This window comes from Bombyx mori, chromosome 23 (assembly GCF_030269925.1).
Source record: "Bombyx mori chromosome 23, ASM3026992v2".
NCBI lineage: Eukaryota > Metazoa > Arthropoda > Insecta > Lepidoptera > Bombycidae > Bombyx > Bombyx mori.
Genome location: NC_085129.1, coordinates 20,423,115 through 20,437,826, shown reverse-complemented (window position 1 = coordinate 20,437,826; position 14,712 = coordinate 20,423,115). Strand labels below are relative to the sequence as shown.

The 14,712-nt window shown below is 39.5% G+C and overlaps 1 protein-coding gene across 2 annotated transcripts in view; it reads left to right on the top strand.

The window, feature by feature from the left end:
- Nucleotides 1-1,907: 1,907 nt before the first annotated feature.
- Nucleotides 1,908-14,712, top strand: part of LOC105841245 (putative fatty acyl-CoA reductase CG5065) — a 28,709-nt gene continuing 15,904 nt past the window's right edge. Inside the window, exon 1 of one of the 2 annotated variants that reach the window (XM_062675425.1) lies at nt 1,908-2,188. The gene's annotated coding sequence lies outside the window, so the exon portion shown is untranslated. Of the gene's footprint in view, nt 2,189-10,719; nt 10,858-14,712 lie in introns of those variants that run through there. The other variant, XM_062675426.1, reaches the window with a different exon arrangement.

Genomic DNA, 14,712 nt, shown 5'->3' with positions numbered 1-14,712 from the left:
CAAATCAGTATTTCTGTTTCGTCATCACTTAAGCCTAATTTACATTACGAAATTAGTGGCATGAAACTAATTTCGTGACATTAGTTTTACCAACAGTTTCACGTGTAATTTAATACTTTCGTAATGCATGCATTAATTTCATGCATGGAAATTAGTTTCGTGCCCTGCGCGATTTTTTGGTGAAATTAATGTCATGCAACTAATTTCATAGTGTAAACGCGACGTGAAACTAATGTCGCGAAAGGGCCTGCGCTGTGCGGACGTGTGTATTGTTAGTTCGGACGCGCTTCAAACGTTGAAAATGGCAAACCAACGATGGAGTACAGATAAAAATATAGATCTTATTAATGAATATCAGCGACAACGGTGTCTCTGGGACCCGAAACACCTACAGTAAAAAAGCACAATTATATTCACTCATTCGATAATAGTTTTTATAGCTCTCAGGATCTTTATCTGCTAATTCAGAGACTAACTTCATTGCACCTAAATGCCTTCTTGTTGACCATCCTCGAATCTACCAACCTTTTTTTTCTTGATAGTCTTTTTTTTAAGTTTATAGGTATATAAGCATTTCTTTAGCTACATTGAATATAGCATATAGCATAGAATTTAGCTTTGATGCTGACGGCGCCGTGGTTACTGCGATACTGTGGATTTCGCGACACTAATTTTTTGACGAAATTACTTTCGCATATATCGAAACTACTTTCGTGAAACTGAGCTCAACATGCATGACACTAATTTCGTAATGTAAACTCGGCATAAGTGTTCATTTCACATTATTTTGAAATCACTGTGTTTTTGGCGGTAATTTTAATAATGTGTGACATTATTAAAATTACCGCCAAAAACACTTTCACATTGTTTATTTAAGCACAGTTTTCAAATTAGTATTTATAATATGACTGAGTTCCTCACCGGATCTTCTTAGAGGGTCGCGTTTCCGGTCCATTGGTAGATTCTGCGAAGCACTGCTCTAACTAGAGCCAGTGTTAGCAACACCTCTGGCTTGAGCCCCGTGAGCTCACCTACACGTCAAGGAGAAGCTGAAATAGCATCTCAAAACTATCATCATAGGTTGGGGGAAAAAAAGAAGATGGCGTTACAAAGCATAGCAGTATTTAAATGTTAGACGTAGCTCCACACCGTAATGAGGGATAATTTGCGCTCACAAACTAAAAGGAGATATAGGAGAACTTCTTATTGAGAAATTAAAATTATTTGATCTGAAAGGGCATAAAGAGCAAGACGTCCAGTGTACTGTATCGAGCGGTGCGGCTATGCTTTTAGATTCCAGCAGTTTTTCGAATGGAATCTATGATTTGCGTAACTTCTGCTGGAAGAGCGTCTTGGACAGCTGCACGGGTAGTTAACAATATGACCATAGCTGCCGGAAGCAGTTTTGGTTTGAAGGGTGAGACAGTTTTAATTTTTTTTGTATTGTACATTGAATTTGAAACTTAGACCTCGTGTCTATGTTTGGGTGGCGACATTGAAGTTCTGATGATCACACTACAACTATATTCTCTAACGAAACAATATTGTTATTATTATATATTATTATTGCACTGTAAATCATCACCTATAAAGTTACCGTTTTACGATACTGGCCATTTGAAACTTAATTAATATATATATGGCTGGCAATAAATTCCAAATTTAAAAGGAATTATATTAAAAAATATGGAATTTTAAATATTATGTATTTGTTCCGTCCCGTAACAGTTTGTTCTAAAATACATATTTATATTATTATTATTTTTTTATTGTGAATAATTACTTTTCTTTTTTTTATTCTTTGAGTACGTAACGCGACACAATTTGGGTTTATATGTATTATTCATTTCTTGTTTTTTCTTGTACTGGGTCTGCGACCTATTGTGTGTATCGGAATGCACCATTTCCGTGGGAAATGATTCTTCGGCGCGACACTAGCGCCACCACTTGCCTGCCTGTTAGTGCGGCAAAACAACAAAAACAGAGTTTGTCACGCGAAGCCGCTGTAGCCGCATCGGCACGCGCATTATATTTAAATAGTGTGTAAAGTTTCCCCTTTCATATAAAAAACTGGAAAATAGTGACAGTGACCTATGACTTTCTACATGTGAAGGATAGATGAACTGATTCTGTCGGCAATACTCATCCTCGACCAGGACCTTCGGACGTGGTTGCGGGACGATTCACGGTAAGTCGTCAGACCTAGGCCATATCCTAAACATAAATTTGGTTCATTCGAATCGGATACATATTTTCCAGTTTGTGTCGTGTTATTTAGCAGTATTTACGTATTCATTTTCAAATTGTAAAATCACGCGTTCGATTCTTAGCGTCCCCCGCCATCTTTTGTTTCGCAAAATGTCGGAAGGTGAAGAATTATCGCCGTGTGAACAAGATATTTTCGAAAGGGATTTAATTCTTGATGAACTCAAACGTATCATTCTACTCGCGAAGACGAACGAACAACAATTTCGCTCGCGTACTAGCGGCTCACCAAAGAAAGTTTACAAAGGTTCAGACTAAAATTGAAAAGCTGCTCATCAGATCCAAATAATTTAACAAAGATGATAACATAAAGATTCGTAATGATTTTAATGACTTGTACTACGACATTGTCGGTCACTTAAACTCGTTAAAGTCGATGGATGAGCGTCAGCGCCGTTTCAATCGGTCAAGTAATTTTTCTTTTGATGCGATAGGTAACGATAAAAGAAATTTACCTACTTTACCTTTACCTGAATTCAAAGGCGATCCTACGGATTGGCCATCATTTTATGATTTATTCAAATCGTTAGTACATAGCAACAATGCCTACTCTAAAGCAGAGAAACTTAGATATCTTCTACTTGCAGTTAAAAACGAACCGTATAACCTGATCAAATCCATACCTATCACGGAAGATAACTACCAGATCGCGTTAGAAATATTGTTAACCCGCTACGAAAATAAAAGAGTAATTGCGTCGAAACATCTAGATCGAATTTTAGACATAGAATCGTGTTCAGATAGATCTCCGTATAGTGTACGAAAATTGTTAAATGTCTATCAGGAAAACATGAAGGCGTTAGAGGTCATGGACTTTCCGACTCATGAGTGGAGTTTCGTTCTCCTACAAATTTTACTACGTAAAATTCCGAGTAGTATGAGAAAGGGATTCGAACGTTTATTGGCCAAGCCATCCGATATTCCAGAAGTAGACACATTGGTTTCATATTTACAACATGAAATCGCCGCGGAAGAAATTGTATCTCCTAGCTCCTCAAATACCTCCGCACAGCACGCTAACAAACAGATATCGCGGGTAGGTAATCCGCTGCCATTACAGCCGCGTAGCTACAATGTAAGTCCGAACAGTTTTGCGCCGGTAAAGCGATCGTTTGCCGCGAACGTCTTATCAGACCAAACTCGACCTACGGTCAATAGTAATAAGGTTCGAACTTGCTTGAAGTGTAACGGTTCACACATTTTGACAAAATGTGCCGAGTTTTTAAAAATCTTTCCCCGCAGGATAGATATTCCCTTGTACAAAACAAAAGTGTTTGTTATAACTTTGAACGTCGGTCACGACGTAAAAAATTGCATTTCAAATTTTGTGTGTAGAACGTGTCATAAACGACATCATAGTTTATTACATTTTACGAATCAACCGGCTCAAGCGCTATCGTTTGCAAGCGAAACCAAACAACCTATTGTTGTTCCGCTCACTCCTATGCAGGAGAAGCCGACTCCGATCGCGGTACACGGAAATTGCGCATCTTACTTACCTCTCGCTCACACTGGAACAGTGTTGTTATCGACAGCACTAGTGGATATTATCATAGGTAATAACACGGAATAGATAAATAAGGTTGGAATGGTAATGTAGGCGGGGCAAGCGTGACACAGTTATGATTCTACAAACATAACTCGACCGATTCTTTCATTCACCGCGTTTAGTGCGCTTCGGACTACTTTAGCCAACAGATCTGCGCTTTATAGTGCCGTGTTGTGCAATTATAACTTGTAAAACAAAAAATCAGACCTCAAGTATAGAGCGAGGAGGTATATCTTTCGATCGGTAAGTCGAAATTACCATTTAATTACAATATTATTTGTCTAAAACATAAAAATATACTGAGCATTATGAAATTCCAAACATTAACAATATTATTGCAGCAAGTTATAAATAGCATACATTGCGCGATGTGTACTCGCCCAATGAACGCAATGATCAAGTCAGCTTCCAATGTACTACATGCATTGTGTTCTCTACACTTCAATCTTTGAAAGGACAAACCCGAAATCCATACAAACTTGGGCCTGGCGTTACAGTGCTAGAATTTGGGCATAAGTTACAATACCTAAGAAGGTTTCATGAGCCCAATTTTCAGGTCTCCCAGCAATGGCCAAATTGGTAAAATCAGACAATGTTTACATTTTAGGTTATGTTTATTGTTCGAGATAGTTTAATAAAAACGATATTTTTAGGCTGTTTCCTACTAAAGATGAGTAATTTTTTACGAAACCTGTTGCAGCAACAGGTTGCTTTAAAATAAAAATGGAACCTGTTACGAGAAATCGCGCGTTAGGTTGTTTACGAAAACGAACGAAAGCCAAAAATTAAAAACAACGTAATGCGAAACGCGCTGCGCACGAAATGATTTTTTTAAGGGATTTTATGAGCTGGTCCATTTCATTTTATTTCATGCCTTTTTTATTTTTATTTTTTATTGCTTAGATACCCATCGACGAGCTCACAGCCCACCTGATGTTAAGTGGTTACTGGAGCTCATAGACATCTACGACGTAAATGCGCCACCCACCTTGAGATATAAGGTCTCAGTATAGTTACAACGGCTGCCCCGCCCTTCAAACCGAAACGCATTACTGCTTTACGGCAAAAATAGGCGGGCGGGATGCGCGGACTCACAAGAGATCCTACCACCAGTAAAATTATTAACGTAACTACACCATAGAAAACCCAAAGTACCAAATCGACTTTTTCATATTATATTTAGGATTGCCAGTTGAAAATATTTTGAATTGCCGCAGTTGCCGATATGATTTCGTGTCATAACTAAATGGCACAGTTATTTATTTCTTTTAATGATTTTTGTTAGTAGATTTTGGTTCTTTACGTTACGTTATTCAATGAGATTAAGTTTATAGTCTGGCCAGCGAATCATGGCACAACTAAATAGCGGCAATCCAAAATGTCTTCAGTTGGCAACATTATAGATAACATAACACGATTTGATACATTTGTGTTTTTCTATGGCATAGTCACATTAATATAAAAATGCAAAACTACCCTTTCATGCTATATTTAATGTTGTCAGTTGTAGATATTTTGAATTGCCGCCATTGTAAGTAGTTGCGTCACGATTCGATGGCCATACTCTATTTACATTGATTAAAATACCTATAAAAACAGTCATTTTATTTTATCCTAAAGCAAAAGAGTATTAATTATTTTTTACACTCGATTTCCACTAAATCGATCCTATTTTATGGATGCTCTAATTCTAATCCGCACGTTTGTGGAGCTAGTTACGTATATTGAAATAAGTGTTGCAGATGTTTACAAAATATATTGTTTAAAACAAAAAATTTAATTCAACTTATTTTCTACACTTGGCCATTGTCAATGAAGCTAAGATTTCAATAGGTTAATCAAGCAAAATAGACGAATTTTTTGGTACATATCTCATTCGTGTAACGCTTAGGCCCAAAATGGGGTTTCTCCTTTCGGCCTTTGCCCTGATTGGCCGTGGTGCAGTTTGTCGATAGTGAGGTGACCATATGGTGAAATAAAATCATCGACAGAATTCTCGACTATATTTACATTTGACATGGATAATTTTTGCATTATTTTATATTTAATTAATGATACCTAGTATATTCTTAGTGAGACGTATTTTGAGTAAAATAAATATGTATTATTGTTATTGAATTATTATCATTGAATTAATGTGAAGGTATAATATAAAGGGACATGTAGACCTCTCATTTACGGGTATTTACTATATTGTCTAAGACGTATTAAAATCTAAGTGAAATGCTATTTGACTTATGCAGTAAATTAAAAATTTTAGGTTTCCTAAAAAACCTAACGCCAGGGAACAATGGATTGACGTGACAGGTAGAGGAAACTGGAAACAAAGACGAGTACTATTTGCTCTAAACATTTTACTGAAAATGATTTTACCATAAAAAAATCAGAATACACTTAGTTTTGAAAAATTCATTCGCAATTAATAGCAAGCGCCAACTGCTTAACAAATACGTTTTATTCCAGGGACAGCAACTATTTGTAATTAATAAAAGTAAAATAGTTTTCTTTTTCAATATTTATTTCATGTTTCATTTTCTCCATTCATTCATCAGATAATTTATCGATAAAGAATATCGATTTTATCAAGCACTAGCGTGTATGAACATTTTTATTGCCTTTTTGCGCGTGTGTGTGTGTGTATGCCTACGGGTGTTTTGTGCTAGTTTGCGAACGAATATCTGTCCTGAGATTTATGTGTGGGTGTTTTTGTTGTGTGCGAAATACTTGTAATCACAGTATGTGTATGTGTAGAAAATTAAAATAGTGGGGATGAAGCTGCGACACTGGTTCTAATACAAAATTAGAGCAAAGGCCTTTCCAACCTTATTTATCTATTCCGTGGGTAATAATACCAAGATTTCCACTGTTAGATGCATGGTAGACACGGGGAGCCAGGCATCGTTTATTACCGAAGCTTGTATGCAGCGCTTAGGTCTAGCGCGCCGGCATAGCAACGTGCCGGTGTTCGGTATTGGTGACACCGGACCCGTGCATCCAAAAGGTTTAGTTTCGTGTTCCATTGCGCCTAAACGTCAACAACAACCTGTCATTCCGGTAAATGCGTTAATTTTGCCCGAATTAATTCCAAAAATGCCAGGTGTACCTTTACCGCATACCGGGTGGTCACATTTGAAAAATCTGAAGTTAGCTGATCCGGACTTTCATACGCCCCAGCCTGTTGAAATGTTACTAGGAGCGGATATGCTATCCCACGTGTTACTAGGCAACATTATCGTAGGCCCGCCGGGCACGCCGATCGCTATGAATAGTGTGTTCGGTTATTTACTTTTAGGCAAATTAGATTTAGATTCTTCTGTTCCAACTTCATTTCAAGTGTGTTTTAGCTCGTTTGACAACGACAACCTTCAGAGATTTTGGGAGCTGGAATCAATACCAGAGAAACAGAGTTACACTCCAGATGAGGAGTTGTGCGAATCCTTTTTTCAAAAGACGCACACTCGTAATGCGGACGGGCGATACGTGGTCGCCCTCCCGTTTATGCCCGACGCACCGCCTCTCGGCGAGTCGCAGTCCATTGCGCTAGCTCGGTTTCATAAACTAGAATATCGGTTAGAACACAACCTCAAGTTGAAGGCTGATTACCACGCTTGTCTCCAGGAATACGTAGACCTCAACCACATGAAGCTCGTCGATGATCAACCTTCAGTTAGTGAAAGTTATTACATTCCGCACCACTGCGTGGTCAAAGAATCGAGTGAGTCGACGCCTACACGTGTGGTGTACGACGCCGGTTGTCGCTCAACTAGTGGGTATTCGCTCAATGACGTTTTACTAACGGGCCCTAAGCTTCACATGGACATAGTGGACGTCCTTCTTAAATTTCGTGTCCATTCAATCGCGCTTACTGCCGACATAAAAACAAATGTATCGTAATATACTTGTTCGTGAAAGTGACAAAGATTTTCAGTGTATTGTGTGGCGCACATCACCAGAGCAAACTATTCGTGACTACCGTTTGCGTACAGTCACATTCGGTGTGAAATGGTCACCTTACCTCGCTCTGCGTACAATAAAACAACTCGCTCAAGATGAGGCCGAGCGGTTCAAACTCGCGTCGCCCGTTTTACTTAACGATGTTTTCGTCGACGACGTCGTATCTGGCGAGGACTCTGAAGTCAGCGCACTCGCGCTACAACAAGAGCTGATAGGTATTTGTGGGGCGGCTGGGTTTGAATTGCGCAAATGGCACAGCAACTCGCCAGCGTTACTCGCTGCGGTGCTGCCATCAGAGTCTCATGGTGAGCGGCCGGAGAACGTTCTCTTCGCTGAAATGGAGATCGACAAAAAGGTTAAGGTTCTGGGCTTACAGTGGAACCCTAAATCTGATTCATTCAATTTTAAAGTCCAAGTTTCATCGTTTAAGTGTACAAAGCGTGTCATTCTTTCAGAAATAGCAAAAATATACGACCCCCTCGGGCTATTATCACCGGTCACATTGTTTGCCAAACATTTGATTCAACTCTTATGGATAGCCAAAGTCGATTGGGATGAGACGCCGCCTGTTGACATAGTAAATTCGTGGTCTTCTTTCGTTGACGAGCTCCCACTCATCTCACAAATCTCATTTCCGCGTTACTTATATATTTAACAATAACAATTCCGAACCGATACAAATTCACGGTTTTGCTGACGCTTCCGAGAAGGGTTTCGGAGCATGTGTATATATTCGTTACAAAGATCAAGAAGATTTCATTCAAACTCACCTGATTATAGCCAAAACTCGCGTCGCACCGTTGAGTGTGCGTCTCACTATTCCTCGCCTCGAACTAATGGCGGCAGTCCTCTTATCTAAATTAATTGAAAAGGTAATGCTCACTTACAGTGGTCGTGTTCGCTTCGACCAGGTCTACGCTTGGTCCGACGCATCCATCGTGCTAGCATGGCTACACTAATCTCCGCACGAATGGAAAACCTTCGTTTCGAACCGTGTCAGTGAGATTTTGCGCCGCGTACCCGCGGACCGCTGGCGTCACGTCCCGTCGGCCGACAATCCCGCCGACGCTGCGTCTCGTGGCCTTTTGCCCACCGCGCTCGTACAGCATGACTTATGGTACCACGGACCCTCGTGGCTCCATCTTAGTCAGAAGTCCTGGCCGATTCAAAATCCCGTAAGAGACACGTGCGAAGAAAAACGCAACGTATCGGTGTGTTCCAGCGCGTCAACGGCGCCGCCTATACAGGATGTTGATTTTATTACGCGATTTTCGTCGCTCGGGAAACTTGTTCGTGTCACCGCACTCATCTTTCGGTTTTTCGACCATTAATTTTACCTAAAAAACACCCTTTAACTAATCTTATTATTGACGATGCACACTTATGTAATTTACATGCCGTACCGCAGTCCGTTCGCTACGCGCTTTTACAACGCTATTGGATTTTGTCAAGCCGTAACATTGTGCTGCAGCGCATACATCGCTGCGTGCAGTGCTTCCGCGCGCGCCCGACGCACAATCAACCGCGCATGGGACCACTCCCAGCAGTTCGTGTTCGCCCCGCGCGACCGTTTCTAAAGACCGCGGTAGATTTTGCGGGTCCATTTTACGTGCGTGCCAATAAGGTGCGTAATGCAAAAATTATAAAATGTTACGTGTCAGTTTTCGTGTGTATGAGCGTTAAAGCGATACACCTCGAATTAGTTTCAGAGCTTTCCACAGGAGCCTTTATAGCAGCCCTGTGACGTTTCACGTCCCGTCGTGGTTTATGCACCGATATTTATTCAGACTGTGGAAAGAACTTTGTCGGGTGTGACCACTATCTTAAAGACCTTTACGAGTTTTTACGAAGGGAATCTGTGCAAAGCGCACTTAACCAACAAACCCTTCACGGGGAATTACGTGGCACTTTCAACCTCCATACGCGAGCCATTTCGGAGGACTACATGAGTCTAGGGTTCGTAGTTTTAAACACCATCTTCATCGCGTTGTAGGTAATCGCATCAAAACGTACGACGAGAAGCATACGTTCTTGTGTCAGGTCGAAGCGATCTTAAATTCGCGTCCACTTTGCGTTTTAAGTTCAGATGCTTCGGATCCCCTTTCATTAACACCTTCCCATTTTTTAAGAGAGCCCATGACAGCTCTGCCTGACGTATCATTGATAGATGAGTCACCGAATCGTCTCACTCGCTGGCGCTGGATTCAACAATCCATCCAGCACTTTTGGAAGAGATGGAGCAAAGAATACCTCCACGAACTTCAGCAAAGTAACAAGTGGCTTCAGGACAAGGGCGTCGCCCTTCGTGAAGGCACTGTTGGGTGGTATGCGACGACCGCTTGCCGCCGTTGCAATGGAAGTTGGCGCGCATCCACGAACTTCATCCCGGCTCGGACACGAGTTGTAACCATTAAAATGGGAAATTTCCTTTATAAACGACCCATGGTTAAAATATGTCCTCTTCCCTTGGAGTAGTTCAAATCATTAATGATTAGTTTTTTGAATTTATTAGTTTCGAGTAAGTTTTTTAAGCTTTACGTTCTTTCGATATTAGTTTTAACTTTTGAATATTAAAAGCAACTACGTGCTTTTAAGGTGAGCGGCATGTTCCGTCCCGTAACAGTTTGTTCTAAAATACATATTTATATTATTATAATTTTTTTTTTTATATTGTGAATAATTACTTTTCTTTTTTTTATTCTTTGAGTACGTAACGCGACACAATTTGGGTTTATATGTATTATTCATTTCTTGTTTTTTCTTGTACTGGGTCTGCGACATATTGTGTGTATCGGAATGCACCATTTCCGTGGGAAATGATTCTTCGGCGCGACACTAGCGCCACCACTTGCCTGCCTGTTAGTGCGGCAAAGCAACAAAAACAGAGTTTGTCACGCGAAGCCGCTGTAGCCGCATCGGCACGCGCATTATATTTAAATAGTGTATAAAGTTTCCCCTTTCATATAAAAAACTGGAAAATAGTGACAGTGACCTATGACTTTCTACATGTGAAGGATAGATGAACTGATTCTGTCGGCAATACTTATCCTCGACCAGGACCTTCGGACGTGGTTGCGGGACGATTCACGGTAAGTCGTCAGACCTAGGCCATATCCTAAACAGTATTTTAAATATGGATTGGCAAGATTAAAGATTTTATGAGTGGATGCCGCACGAACTGAATATCTCAAAAGACGACCATCAAATACAATCAAGTATTTATATAAATTACTAGCCGCACTCGCCCGCTTCGCTGGGCATTTAAAATTAACATTATTATTTATTGTCATTATTATTATGGAGTCCAACACTCATATAAATATATGATTCCAAGTTTCAAGTCAATCGGATGCATGGTTGAGTAGTTATCCGCTGTTATGTCTTGTCAACCACCACTTGACATGGATTTTGAACAGAACATCCGTAAAACAACTGTAGATTTATATATTAGTATAGATAATATTTGGAGGCATACGATTCTTTTTAAACGATGCTACACCATTGTAGTTGAAGTCGTTCGTATGTTAAGTACGTATTTCATTAAAACAATTGGTCCATGTGCGTTTGAACACCGGCACAGTCGAATCGCTCGAAGTGAATCGACCGACTTATCCAAATTTTTGATGTGAAACATCTATAGTCGCACATAAAACCGATTTATCATTATGACATATTTAGTTCCTATCACAATCTGTTCTTTTCTGCATATTACTTTTAAAAAATAATGTCGATGTTTCACATCTGCCAGGCGACCCGTGACGGCTCACATTTTTTTCTACCTAGGATAGTAGCCGTAAGAGGGCATGCCAGCGTAACTGAGCGAGTAGATGAGCTTAAAGGGCTCTAACCCGAGGGCGTTGGTTGCTTCAAACGAGGATTATCTATCTATCTATATAAAAATGAATTGCTGTTCGTTAGTCTCGCTAAAACTCCAGAACGGCTGGACCGATTTGGCTAATTTTGGTCTTGAATTATTTGTGGAAGTCCAGAGAAGGCTTAAAAGGTAGATAAACATGAAAATGCTCGGAATTAAATAAAAATAACAATTTTATTTTTCCTTTGATGTGTCCCCCGTCGGACGGATTCCTTTTGTTTGTTATAAGTTTATTTTATACAAAAAGTTAGGTCTTTTATTTATCGATTGAGGCACTACGAAGTCTGCCGGGTCAGCTAGTCTATAAATAAAAATTAATTGCTGTTCGTTAGTCTCGCTACAACTCGAGAACGGCTGGACCGATTTGGCTAATTTTGGTCTTGAATTATTTGTGGAAGTCCAGAGAAGGTTTAAAAGGTAGATAAATATGAAAATGCTCGGAATTAAATAAAAATAACAATTTTGTTTTCTCTTTGATGTGTCCCCCGTCGGACGGATTCCTTTTTTTTGTTTTAAGTTTATTTTATTTGCCGATTGAGGCACTACGAAGTCTGCCGGGTCAGCTAGTGGAAAATATTAAACGGTAGGCAGCAGTTTGGCTCTGTCCCTGGCATTACTGTCGTTCATGAGCGACGGTAACCACTCATCATCAGGTGGGCCGTACGCTCTTCTGCCTAAAAAATAAAAACTAGGCCTTAAAAGAGCAGTGCTTCGCAGAATCTACCATCGCATCGGAAACGCGACCCACCGAGAAGATCCAGCGAGAAACTTAATGGGATATGTCTATGGGCTTAATTACCTATCCGTTAGGCCATGACAATTATGCGGTTGTAGACGAAGTTACTTACCCATCCTATTAACAGACACGTACTAAATAACCATCCATGATTTAGGTTAAGCAATCTGTCAAAAAATTCTAGAAACAATTTGTATTAATATTTTATTAAACACTCACTTACATATAGATAAAACAGTATTTACTTAGATACCTAATACGTTTATGTAAGCGACATTTTATTAACAACACTGATGGTGATTGCGGCTTATAACCTTTCACAGGCGCACTGAATTTGGCCCCCCTTTTTTTATAATTATTTATTCTTTGTTTGTTCGTTAATGTCCGAATGTAAAAATTCGTTTGTTCGTCTTTTATTTATTTATAATTAATTAAACAAATGATCACTCTTAAGTTGGCCCCTTACTAGATATCTTTATTTTTATCGCTCAGATTATTTAATTTTGATCAATTATAGTTTGTTCGACGACTATTGGTGATTGTTCGATCATAAAAACAATTAAATTCCCAATTATTAATTATTTTATATCTAATAAGCAAACCATCACCTCACGCCTGCATTGCGCATGCGCCGGTTTTGTCAGTCAGCTGGCAATGGCCGTATTTACTAGCGTTTTGTTAACAAGTGCGTTTATACTGTCTAATTATTTCTTATGTAGATCAAAAAATATTGAAAACTTCAACAAACTTCAACAATACTTCAACAAAAAAATGTCAGTGAAGACGGCCAATTAGTCGTTAAATTGGAACGTACATGTAATGAAATCGCAGCGAAACAAATAGCATACGACAACGTATATCCCATAACGTGGATAATCTTTGTCTATAAGTGTATTATCTGTAGCTGTCGTAAGGGTTGGCTCCAAATGACGTCATACATATTGAAGTCACATCAGATTCCCTAATATGTATTCCATAGTTTTATGACATCGGAAATCTATTCGTATGGTAACATGTGGATACGATTAACGAATTACGTGGCATTTTCGCATAAAAAATTAATTAACAAACCATTCGCCAGTCATCCACAGTAGGCGTATTTGAAAACAATTCGTTTTGCATAACACGGTGCTTAGAATACTTTAATGTTTAACCGAAGCGATGGTCAACAGAATTTATACATATTATTAAGTTATTTCATAGCTTTTATTGCGGGCTTTGAGCGCGGCGACCGAATCAAGAAAATCCGTAACGAAAATAAAACCTAACACCCCCACTCCGCCTACCATGTAGCTCGCGTTCAACACATTCACACGTTGCGCTTGTGTAGTGTTTGTGAATAAGCGCACGGCGTGACGTCGCACTGCATGCGCATCATGAAAAGTCTGCCTATCTCTCTTTCTCTCTCTCTCGCGCGGTCTAGCTTATGAGTGTGAAGGGGACAGTTAATGTGTTGCTTTTGTTAATGCTTATAAATATAGCGTGGTCATTTTATTATTGTTTTAATATTAAATTATGATTGTCTAATTATAATTGCATGATAAAAAATGGTACGCAATAGCTTTATCGCGGCAGTCCCCAAGTGCCACACGTGTTTTTTTAAGGAATCGTTTTTTTTTTTGTTGTATTACAAATCAATTGAAAGCATTGATTGTTTATATCAAAAGAAATAGGTTAGCGTATGATTTTTGGAATTGTCAAGGGTTGTGGCTGGCGTTGTGGCCTTCTGTACAATAGCAGTGGCCACTATACCTGGATCAGATTCAATCTAATTAATTTTACCAGACGCTGTCTAATTTTCACTGCCTAGAAGATCTAAGTGATGATTTTTTTCATAGCTTTTGTAGGCGGATGAGCACACGGCCCACCTGATGGTAAGTGGTTACCGTCGTTCTCTGAAGTACAAGCCTCCACAAGCCTCATTTGAAATTATAATTATAGAAGGAAATTATCTGAACATACAAGTTATGTAAGTCACAGAATTCGCCGATTATTTCTTGAGATAGTGGGCGTATGGTGGGTAATCGCGTAAAGAGTTTGCAGAGCATGACACGATGACAGTTCCGAGATGTCTTCACTGTTTTTAAGTCAGGCAACGAATGTGCCAGGACCCTAAAACTGCGATACTTTAAGACATTTTTTTTTTTTTTGTATGGAAACTATAGACATCTTGTAGCGAATGCCCCTAAACTTATGTTGTTAAAGTATTGTTAAAGGAATAACATCGTGTAATATTACTGGTGGTAGGACCTCTTGTGAGTCCGCGCGGGTAAGCACTACCACCCCGCCTATTTCTGCGGTGCAGCAGTAATGCGTTTCGGTTTGAAGGGTGGG